We start from the raw sequence: 12,873 nt of genomic DNA, 5'->3' as shown, positions 1-12,873 counted from the left end.
TTGCTCCAAACACTACATTTCCATATGATACCTTGGGGACACAACAGGGGACAGTGCAGGTCACAGGCTTTTTCTAGTAGGCAGTATGAATGAAGCTGTCCTGTCCGGAATGCTGTGACAGAGCATTTTTCACATGTTCACAAGCTGTGCAGTCCTGCTTGCCAAAGACAACCAGGAAGGGACCCTTGTCCCATGTAGTATTTTTGTACAGCTATAGCCACAGGGACCATCTCATGAGACAGACACATTCTTAGAACTAAAAAGATTCTGCTTTAAGATCCAGTTCTCTCTTGAGTTATGCCCAGTTTTATGATGAGGCTGTTCATGGTCACTACACTGCAAAAGTGGCCTGTAGGTGAGGCCCAATATAATTCCAAATATAATCAGAATTTTGCAACCTGTTGGGTTGCCATGCGATATTTAACATCAAAAAGTAAAGGCAGGTCTCTGCTATAACTGCAGAGAAGAAGCTCTGCTCTGACTGTGGGCTGGTTTAAGAAGAGGTAGTGCAGGTGTGCAAAGAAGAGACTTGCAAGCAACAAGGCATCATGGTAAGATTCAGCCATTTGAATTTTGTGGGCAATTGTTTTTTTTTTCTTTCAGCAGACAGCCTTAAACAGATTTTTCTGACAAAATAGGAAGAAATTATACAGCAAAAATAATCTGGATGAAAAAAAAACCAACCACGTAACTTAAAAGAAAAAGATTGCCATATTCCTCAAATCACACTATTTCATAAAGGTAAACGCTTTTAAAACATCAATATATCTTGAAAACACAGAGAATTCTCTAACTTAGGCTCTGCACCCTCAGGAGTTTCTTTCAGAAACTAGCCAGCTAAAAGGGAAACAGTGATGGCTTTAGTGAAAAATAATATGAATTGCATCTTCCATTGGAGTTTCATCAAAATAATTAATTTTTCAAGGGAATATATACCTGCCTATTGTGACACAATGTAAAATATGTCATATCTGATTAAATTTATTTCACTTCCCTTGATTGCAACATAATTTTGGTACTGGTTGAGAAATTAGGAGATTTCTTTTTTTAAATCCATCCTCTCTACTAAATACCTTCATTTTTCCTCTGAGAGCTTCCCCAGCAAATCTGCACATACCCTATTTCACTTATTTACCTAAACAACTACAACAACAAAAAAGATGTGCGTTTATTTCTACTGTTTTAATGCTGCGCTAACGTTTGCTACCATTTAGTTTGTCTAATTACACGAATAAAAACGATCAGTTCTTACTTTAACCTCCATACCTCTGTCTGGAATGAAAACAATACCAAATTTATCTCTGCTTCAAATCCATTGGAGATAATGGAGTTGCAAAGGGTTTGAATACTACTCATCGTGTGAAACCTGTAACCTCATTTTCAGAAGGGTAGGAGTAGAGGTTTTCTGTGCCTTTTTTTAGAGCTGCAGCTTCCATTACATTTAATTACTTCTCCCTGAAGCTGTAAATAGAAGGTGTTTCTTGTTAAATGTAATTCCTTTTGCTTGTATCTTGCATGATAAAGGTATGGTTACTAAATGGATGGAGATTGAATCAAAGAGAAGATATCAGTTTTAGGCTGAAACTGATAAACCTCCTTGAAATAAAAATCACAGCTAGTAGATAAAACACTATAATTCCTTCATTAAAAAAGGACTTGTCTTCTACAGCTAGGCTGGAAGTGCAGGAAAACTGAGCATAAGGAAATAAGCTAGAGTATGCACACTGAATAAAATGAATTATTGTGATTAAGGATGTTAAATTAGGCTATTGATTGAGTGCGTGGTTTTCTGATAGGCATAAAAGAAAAGGAAATGATTAAAAAAAATGTATATTTTTTCTTTTATACACTCTCTTGATTAAATAGCTTAAGGATAAATCTGTAGGCGCCTGAGGGTTAGTTCTCTTGATCTGCTGCCATAACATTACACTCTGGGAAAAAATTGGTTACATTTCCTATAGTGACAATTTTTTTTTTCTGTTATCCATCTCTCATTGTCTTTCTTCCATTATCATATTTCTGATCAGTCCTGTGCTTAAAATTAACCCCTGCCCCAGCTGACATAATTCCTGAGAGAGTGCAAAGGTTTCAGTAAAGTCCCTAAGAAAAAATGTAATACCTTGAGAGCTGTGCCTTGTCATTCATAATCATCCTCTTTATCCACTGCACATTTTTTATCAAGATATTTTCTGCATGGTTACAAGTATACACAATTATGAAGTACTCATTGCCATGGTATTCAAGTGCACTTCAATTTATTAAAAGGGTTATGTGATGTGATTGCTTGAACAGCAGGGAATTAGACATGATGACACTGGGTCCTTCTAACTTTTTTGTTCTGTAGATAAAATTAATGCCATAAAACATTTCGCTAAAAATAGATACTATTTGGAGGTCACCATATATTTAACATTTAAAAGAGCAACATCATGAAGTTGCAAAGTACACTATGAAATGCTCAAGGACTCTGCATTCTGGCTTTCAGGTGACATCTCATTTGCTGCAGCTAGAAAAGTTCAACAGGAAAGCAAACAAAAGAAAGGTTGAACCTGAAACCAAAAGGCCCTCTTGATGCTGACATCAGCCTTGCTAAGACTCAGGCAGCCTTAGAGTCTGGGAAAATAAAGTGTCAAGGTATTTCTCTGTGCTGTTTTGCCATCCATTCTGAGAGCCTAGCCCACTTCAAGGAGCTCCAGGCAGTTCTTGGGCCTGGAAGTGGGCACTCAGGCAGTCCTATAAAAGCAGAGTGATGATGCATGAAAGGTATTTTAGTTACATATTTTTGACCACAGAGAACTAACTGACAGATGCACATCATGCTGGTGCGAAGTGTATGGGCACTCTGACAAAATGGTTTCTGACGTGGAAGTGTGTATGAAGCAAAGGTGTGGAATTTTTGAAGTGACAAAAACAAAATAAAAACAAAAGCACGCACATATACAAAACAAAACTTAAAAACCTTGAATGGCTTGCATATACGAGGAGCTTGATTTCAGCTTGATTTCTGTGTCTGAGATAGCTTTAGTTCTAGCTGGATTAGGTATGGCGAGTAACAAAACTGCCTTGACATGTGCGTGCAAAGTAGGCAATCTTCAAGTCGCTGAAATTGGTGCAGTGCAGCTTTTGCATTTCTGATCCAACCTGTTAGTTAAGAACACCATTTCAAGCCATGTATTTCAAACTTTTATGGAAGCCTGTAATCTCCACAGACCTTGAAATGCTGTTATCAGGATTGAGACCAAGATTCTTTTAACAAGGCAAAAGAATTGGCTCACCATATTCCCACCAGAACCCGTGAGGAGAGGAGCTTTGTCTACAAGTACATTTTTCACTTTTGTTTTCTGTAAAGCACTGGATGTTTAAAGACATTTTAAAATAAGAAAAAGTTACACTTAGTCACTTAATGTGGCCTTACTGTAAACAGCCCCAAGTATTTATTGAGCCGTGTGTATGGGCAGTAATATTTTGGCTGTTAATTTGTTAAGCCATTGTGGATATGAGATGATCACTAGTTTACTAACAGATGGACATCCTTTTAAAGCCAAGCTGTCACATATTTTTACCATTTTAGTTTGGATAGAAGTCAGTTTTTTTACCTTATGCTGTGCTTTTTATTTCTTGAGTCAGAAGATAAATTCACTACCAATCGTGCTTTAAAAATATGGAACATTTCTGTATTCCATGTGGACTTCTTTAACAGAAAAATATTTGCCCTGGATGTTCCCCTGCCAGTAAAATATCGAAGTCTGACCTTGGGGCTTCATTTACTGGTGCATCCTCTACCTAAATCAGTGAGATGCCATTCAGTTGATTGATGTTCAGATACAACAGACTTTGGAGATGTCATGGCAGGTGCCAGGGTTAGGGATATTTTGTCAGACTACTCTTTGTTCAAGTACTCCACCATTTGTTGTTAGTGCCACCTGTCAGGCTTTGCTTAGTGATTCCTTTTCTTTTTTAATGTTTGATACATACCTCCTGAACCAAAATTTGATCAGATACTCAACACCACTGTTATTAACATTCACCACTGTAAAAATAAAAATTGCTAATATACAGTGTACTGTAGGTATAGATTGCAGTAAATAAACTGATGGATATTTTCACAAGTTTCTTAGTCAGAATTGTACCTCTGAATGCAGCATATTTTAGAATGAATATTGTGTTTTTATTTATTCCAACTTATTTACTGATTCCAAGTGTTGATGTTAGTATTCCCTATTGCATAACCTTTCTTTAAAAAAATTTAAAAAAATTTAAAAAAATTAAAAAAATGGCAGAGAAATAAGTAGTCGATAAGAAATGTTCAGAAAATATTACTTTCTCTTCATTTTTCTTAGTTCAAAAATGAAATCTACAGTTTTTACTCAAGAAAATAAAAAAATTAAAAATTGAGACAGGGTTGCTCAGACAAGTTGTGGATGCCCTATCCTTGTCAGCATTAAAGACCAGATTGAATGGGCTCCTGAACAACTTAGTCTGGTAGGTGGCAACTCTGTCCATGGCAGGAGAGATGGAACTGGATGATCTTTTAGGTCCTTCCCAACCCTAGCCATTAGAATCACAGAATCATAGAATCCTTAGAGAAGGGACATTTAAAGGTTATGTATTCCAACATCCCTACAGTGAACAGGGACATCCACAGCTAGATCACATTGACCAGGATCTGATCCAGCCTCACCTTGAAAGTTGCCATGGACAAGGCATTCACCACATCTTTGGGCAATCTGTTTCAGTGCCTCACCACTCTCACTGGAAAAGATTTTTTCCTTACATCTAGCCTCTTTGAGCTTGAAACCGTTTCTACTTGTTCTGTCACCACAGACCCTGACAATAGTCTGTCCCCTTCTTGTAACTCCCCTTTAGATACTAAAAGGCTGTAATCAGTCTCCCCGGGGCCTTCTCTTTTCCAGGAGCCTGTCCTCGTAGGAGAAATGATCCAAAAATGGATCATTTTTGAAGCCCTTCTCTGGATGCACTCCACAAAGCCTATTTCTCTCCTGCACTGACTCCACATCTGGATGCAGCACTCCAGGTGATGCCTCACCAGTGCAGAGTAGAGGGACAGGGTCACCTCCCTCAACCTGCTGGCCACACTTCTTTTGATTTGATTCTTTTGATTCTTTTGATATGGTTGGCTGTCTAAGCTATGAGGACACATTTCTGGCTCATGTCCAGCTTTCCATCCACCAGCACCACTAGGCCTTTTTTGGGAGGGTTGTGCTCAATCCTTTCAAATATCTTTCCAATTTGGAGAGAAGGATGTTGTGAGGTACTGTGTGAACGGCCTTACTAAAGTACAGGTAGATGACATCAGTGGATCTTCCTTGTCCATTGATACAGTGACACCATCATAAAAGTCCACTATTCTGTGGTTCTGAAATTCAACGATTCTATGATAAGAAAGCAGGTTTTAAAGGAACGAGGATATGTTTAAGTCTACAATCCCTACAAATGTGAGAAACCAGAAAAAACAAAGCAAAACAAAAAAATCACACATTGTTATAATTAAATTGAGAGAATTAGGTGACACTTCAGATTTTTTGCAAATCTTATGGAAAAATATATAGATCTCAACTTCTTTGAAATGTGGTTCTAATGATAGAAATAAAATATTGTTTTTGGCAAAATCACGAACTCATTACTGACATCAAAAGATAAAAAAAATATAGTAAAAATATAAATTAAGTCGAATTATTATGGATATGTAGAAGGAAATTATAAAACAAAGAAAAAACATAAAGTGAGACACAACTAGCAGGAGGAATCAAGAGTAAGAACAAGAGTAAGAAGAAATTGTTTTGTAGCTATATTATCAACAAATTGAATATGGAGCAAATATCTTCCTTTTATCTGAGGACTGATTATGCTGAAAAAAAGAAAAAAAAAGAAAAAACCCAGTGTTTACTGTTCCTTTTTGTATCAGTTCTCAGAAAAATAAATGAAAAGTTCGGTTATGAGGAGCTGCTTAGTACTGCAAAAATGCTGAAGAATGCAGGCAGGAATATGATAGGGAGTGGAGAAATGAAGTACAGATTTTCATATGAAATCCCTGACAAGATACATCATGGTCTAGCTACAGAAAAAAATAATGGTTCCTACTAGTTATTTCGTAAAGGACATCTGACATAAAACTGAGCAGATGTATTTTTCATTTTCAAAAACAGAGCAAAGGAATTATAGATGGACAGCTAAATTGCAGTTTATAGAAATAAAAGCAATAAACTTTGGAACAAACAACTAGACAAACTTTTGTACGCACTAGGATGATAATAAGAAAATGAATATTAGGAAACATACCTTATTGAAAAAATGCATTGAACCAAAGTAACTTAATATCTTTTTAGCAGAATAACACCTTGTTGACTGTTGCTTCTGAGGGTGTTAACGGATGCTTTGAGGTCTTTCTGCACCAAGACAAGCGTGAAAATTGAGCTAGTTATGCTAGTCATGACTGTCAACCTGTCCAACTCTCCAGCAAGTGAAATTCCTGCCCTCTTTACAGTGCCACTCTTCATAGTGTCTCATTGATGTTAGTTCCTTTCCAAGGTCACAGAAAATGGAGTTTTAAAATCAGATTTATGCTTTAACAGAATTTCATGCCAACTACCAGGTGGGGGCTGGAAATTAAATAACTTCAAAAATGTTTAAAGAAAATTGCAAGAGAATATAAAATAATTGTAAAACTTTTTCTCCATTGTAAATCACTGTGAAGACATTTTGACAGGTCTTTAAAATATCATTATAGCCATTTAAAGGTGGAATAATGGGAGCAAAGGGGTTTACATTATGTCTTAGCCACATTTGGCCAAGAGCCCACATCAGCAGGCAGATTCATGGTGACGATTTGGGTAATCAGTCTCCAAGTGAGGATCAGATGATGGCAACCAGTACTGGATACAACCCTGTGATTGCTGGGCAGGGCCATAGCAATGAAGCAATTCTGAGGTGAAATAGTGAATTTATTCCACAGGTTGGGGTTGAATCAACAGGATGGAAATCATTGGTCCTACAGCAGAGCTCAGCCAGGAGATGAAGACCCTGGACTGAGCAGAAATGGTCCCATGAGCAGCAGGGAGTGTTGGGAGGCCTAGCCAAACCTGGTAAAGGCAACAGAGGCTTAATGGTGCCCTCAATGCAATTCTGGTACATCTTGCTCCTCTCAGACAACTGCAGGTTTTATGTATGAAAAGTGTGTGAAGGATGCTGACAAGAAGGCCTTTTGTGTATGTGCAGTTATATATAAAATTTCAATACATTTTTGAAACAGGTTTAAATTTCTTCCTTATTTTGTCATGCTATTATGGCTTTTTTGTGCTGTGATTAGAGTTATAGCCAACAGTGATTAGTAAAACTGAAAATAGTCAAGGTTTCAAGACTTAATTTTCATGATTTTCAAGGCTTAGAAGTTTGTCTGAAGCTGCTACGAATGGCTAAGCCCTACTCTATACCCACCTTAGATGGCTCATCAGTATTTGTCATTCTTTAATTTGACCATACTGGAATAAGCCAGAAGTGTTTGCAGATTTGGTGCCAATGGAGTTTGAAGGACTAAGATCCTCCAATAAATATATGCCTAGTATAAGCAAAACATTTGGGATAAGAACAAGTAATACATTTTGAGTCTGCAAAACATACCAAATATCTGGGACACCTGCTCACAGTTACACAGATTCTTCTTGCTTAGTTTAACTTTTCTAATTTTCTTCTGCAACAAAGTTTGTCTAATCAGAGATATGGAAGGCATGTACATACTGTATCAAAACAATTCACACCTTACCAAGGTCTTACTAATTTAGAAGTAAAAATCTAGGCCAAAGTTTTCAAAAGGACTGTAATATGTATTGGCAAACAGAAAATTCAATTCTCTTTGGAACATGTAAATTGTTTTGGTAAATGATAATTTAAAGAATTGATATGAGCTCTATATGATTTGTCATTTGTACAGGCACTTCCATTCCACAGTAATCTTCACTGCTGGGTGACATTACAGAAGTACCCTAATGCATCTTGTTTTTTTCTGCAAAATAAATGGAGAGCTTTGCCTATAATTCCTTGAAAATGATTCCCTCATTGTTGCCAGCTAATTGTTCTTCCACAAAAGCTGTCCTTCATAACCACTACTTTGAGTTTAGCTTTTGGCTGCCCTCTTGCAGATAAATAGAGTTAAACAGATATATTTGCAAGTCATTAATTTTTTTTGTGATAATGGTTGTGGTCTCCCAGGAAAGAAATGCAATTCAGTTTTTCTATTTTTTTATTTTTTATTTTTTTTTTAATATTTACATTAACTATTTATTTTTGTTTTTATTTCAGTTTTGTTGTTGATTTTTAATAATCGAAACTATACTATAAGTCAGCCTCACAGTATCTGTTCTTCATATTTGTGTTACTGAATCTGTCCTGCATCAGTATTTAGTGGATAAACTAATAGATTTATCAAGGTTTGCTGGCAATGGAACTTAAAAGCCTTTTCTGACTCTCACAGGCAGTGTGATGGCATGTGATGGTGTAGCCTTTCAAACCTCTTAAACAGAGTGAGCTTTATTGCTATCACAGTATCCTGGAAAATGCATCATTTACAGTTATTGCTCTGAGCTCTAGTTTACTATGCTATCCTCTGTACACTTATTTGTCTTCTGACTCCTTAAAACTAACATATTTCATACAAGATACATGCACTGTAAATAATCTGTACTACATGTGCTTACTTATGAGTTTGTTAGAAACTTCTCAGTGAAATATTTTTCAGTAATTTGGAATCTAATATTGACATCCAAAATTACACTGACTTAAATGAACTGCAAGTATTTGAAGAAAATGCTTAATCAGGAAAAGTATCTTCGTATTTATAGGAAAGGTTTATCAAATGGAAGAATACAAGCTAGTAAACAGGGTTAAAGATTCTAGAGAACTTTAGTGCAAAAATACCTACAATACTGCTAGGTATTAAGACAGGCATTGCTGAACACTCTTTCCAATTCAGTGGGCTTATGATGTTATTAATAGAGCCCGTCTTCAATATTGAGAAGACACCTTAAAAACATTTTTTATTATTGTTCACTGTCTCTACAGATATTTGAATCTTTTTGCGATATTCCCTTAATGTAATTTTGTATGGGTTCTGAAGAAGCACATGGTAGAACAGAGTGAAGATTTGAACATTTTTCAATCATTTAGTTTTTTGGAAACAACAACAAAACAAACAGCAGGGGAGTTGATATTATTTTATAAAAAAACAACAATGATCTTCCTTTTTCTACTTTATCATAGAATCCTTGGAGTTAAAAGGGACTCTTGAAGGTCATCTAATCCAACCCCCCTGCAATGAACAGGGACATCTACAGCTAGATCAGATTGCTCAGAGCCCTGTCCAGCCTGACTTTGAGTGTCTCCAAGGATTGGTCATCCCCCACAAATCTGGGCAACCTGTTCCAATGCCTCACTATACTTATTGTAAAAAACTTCCTCCTTATACCCAATGTAAATCTCCCCTCTTTTAGTTTGAAGCCATACTGTCACAACAGATCCTGCTGAAGAGTCTGTCCCTTTCTTTCTTATAGCCCCTCTTTAGTTAGTGAAAGGCTGCTCTCAGGTCACCTTGCAGCCTTCTCTTCTTCAGGCTGAACAAACCTAGCTCCCTCAGCCTGTCCTCATAGGAGAGGTCTTCCATTCCGTGGATCATTTTTGTGACCCTCCTCTAGATGTGCTCCAACAGGTCTGTGTCTCTTCTGTAGATTCCACATCTGGATGCAGTACTCCAAGAGAGGTCTCTGCAGTGTAGAGTAAAGGGACCGGATCACTTCCTTTGATCTGCTGCCCACTTTTCTTTTGATGCAGCTCAGGATATTGTTGGCTTTCTGAGCAGCAAGGGCATATCATTCTTCCCCTTCCTTACCAGATTCGTAGTGCAGACAGCTCATTCCATATGGGCTTAGTGACTAAATACAGGTAAAGCAGAACAGATGACTCTCTTTGTGTTACTGGACGTTCCTCAAAATAGAAATCTTAAAAGTGCAGGAGCAGGCTGTCTCTATGTTCTGTTACATGAGTTGGTGGGGAAGATGACTCAGCTGGCTGAATAGTGATTATAACCTTACAGGAATTCACCAAATTGTACAGACAGGTCACATAAATAGTCATTTATCTGTAAATTAGGAAGAATTAAAGACTTTGAACAGTGGACAGATGCTTGCAGTTAGAAACAAGATGTAGGGGGAACTGTTATATCATAGTCTGAACTGATGACTGAGCACCTGGTGAAGGATGTGGCTGGCCCAAGAAGTACAGATGCAAACAATTTACCAGTGCTTCCCACTTGACCAGAACGTGACATGGGTCCATCCCTCCCTAGGCTCATTTAAGGGCTAGTCTCCAAAGAGAGCGTTTCCTCAATGAAGGTTGCTTTCTGAAGTGGAGTGGTTTGTAGCTAGTGACCTTATTACCAGTTGGGTGAGTCAACTTTTTCCTGCATATGATCATTGGCATTCTTAATAATGCTTTGTCTGGTATCACAAAGTAGATAGTTGGTGGAAGCAGTTTTGCTGCTTCCAAGGACAAACACAAGACACACAAGATTGCATTATTTTCAATAGAAGAATGGAAATCAACAGCAAGAGAACACATACATAAATGTCATAGATGAATAAAAGTTATCACAGGGCCGTTATGAAGAATGTGGTGAAGTTGAGTAAGTTCATTCACTGAAGACTGCGATTGGATTGATATTATACAGTATGATATATAGCAATAAATTTGCAATATAGCTCTGCCCCAAGTAGTATTTTTATTGTTGGTTAGAAGCACAAGAGGTTTTTTTATTGTTTGTTTTTTCATATATAACAATCATAGAATCCTTAGAGTTGGAAGGGACACTTACAGATCATGTAGTCCAACTCTTCAATCAACAGGAGCATCCACAGCTGGATCAGTTTGCTCAGTGTCTGGTCTAGCCTGGCTTTGAAAGTCTACAGAAACATTTTTTTCCTTTAAGTAATGCTAATATTTCAATTTACTGATCTTAACATTCTTTTTATGCTGAGGAACACAGCACTTAATGTTCAGGTTGAGGCTGCACTAATGCTAAATATAGTGGAGAATTGCCTCTTTTTCCATCTGGATAAGTTGTGTTTAATGCATCCCAAGATGTATCTTTTCTTCTTGGCTGCCAGAGTGCAGGCTCGTGGTGAACCTGCTGTCAGTAAATAGCCCCAGGTCCTTTTCTGCTGAGCTGCTCTCCAGTCACTTGACTCTCATTTGTGTCTGGCATTACCCTATTGCAAGTGCAGAACTTGGCGTTTTCCTTTGTTGAACTGCATGCCGCTCATGACTGCTCACTCTTCCAATCTAACTAGATTCCTCAGGGATTCCTCTCATCACTCTAGGGAATCAACAGTATCTCTCAGTTTAATATCATCAGTGAATTTGCTGAAGATGTATTAGGTCTTGTATCTAGATCACTGACAAGAATGTTGAACAGAACTGGCCCTAGATTTGGACTGGGGGATTTTTGAGGATGGATATTTCTCATGTGGCCTAATAAATGATGGCTGAATACTTGGTTAAATATAATTCACAATTTTATTTAAGAGGAGTCTTCACCAGCAGCGTTTTGATGGCTTTTTCTGTGAAATAGCTTGGCCTGATTCCTTCTTGCTTCAAACTGGCATAACTCCAACAACAAAGGTCTGGATTAATATTAACAACAAAAAAGATCAGCTATAGAATTGCAGCAGTACAACACAAGTCTGGAGAGGAAATACCTAGTGTAAATATCCTTAACGTAACCAGTCAATCTAAATATTATTCTTTATTTTTTAGGTGTTTTTTTTTTGTTGTTGTCTCACTACAAGCTCATTTGTGTACTTATAATTTCTTTGAAGTAACCTCCAGTATAACATAACTCTTGAAATAAGTGATGGTGATTGATATAAGAAGCAAATGATAATGAGTAAGGACTGGGATATCTGTATCTTTTCTGTATGCATTTTTTAAAAACATATGTTCTCAGAAGGAGGAAAAGTTCACCTAACAAAAAAGAAATGAAGAGCATCAAGTTGAAGGTTAATTATAAGTTCTATCATCTCTAAAAATGTAATTTCAAAATGTAGTCTTGCTTGAGGAGGAATACAGTCAGCATAGTGGAAGGTCTTTCCTTATTACTGCCATAAAGTTTTTTTTCATGTGACACTAGAAGTACTATGGCTTACTTTTTGCATAGTCTCTAGCAGTTGTGTAACCCTAAAATTAAACTCTGAACTTGTAAATGCATTCTGTTCCACTCAGTAGAAAAATATATTTTCATCTGAAAGAACATGTCAGATTAAGGACAAAGGAAATTTAGAAAGCTTTTAGTGTTTAAAACTTTCTTTAGCAAAAGGTATCTGTGCTTTCAGTAACATGAATTCTCCAGCTGGCTGTTGGCCCTTGTTTAAGATTATCTGTGTGATGGGTGTACTGGTTCACTCCTAAGATGTCTCAGAGTAAATCTACCAATTTTCTCAGAGAAACTCTGCTTCTGAAGTTTATCCACGCCAGGGAATGCTCCCACTTGGCAACATGGAAAGTCTGAAGCATCCTTTGCTTCCCTCATGGCTCTGTTTCTGAGTTTTATGCTTTGATACACCAATGGCACACTCATTGCCAGCCTTGGGTCAAGCAGTGGGTCTTCAGCCCAATGTTAAAAAAAAACAACCCTTTCTCTGCTAGGTATTGGCACAACTTTGGGTAGGAATTTCCAGCTATTGAGCAGTTAGCTGGCAGGTGCCTGAATGAGAACTTCAGTGAAGTGCTGCTATCCTCATAGCTGGAAATTACTGCACTCTGGATGAATTTTTTTTTTTTTTTTTTTTTTTTTTTTTTTTTTTTTTTTTT

The sequence above is a fragment of the Centrocercus urophasianus genome, unplaced genomic scaffold (genome assembly GCF_019232065.1).
Source record: "Centrocercus urophasianus isolate 14NV4802_14NV808 unplaced genomic scaffold, USGS_Curo_1.0 seq_10, whole genome shotgun sequence".
Lineage (NCBI taxonomy): Eukaryota > Metazoa > Chordata > Aves > Galliformes > Phasianidae > Centrocercus > Centrocercus urophasianus.
This window is presented reverse-complemented; position numbering follows the sequence as displayed.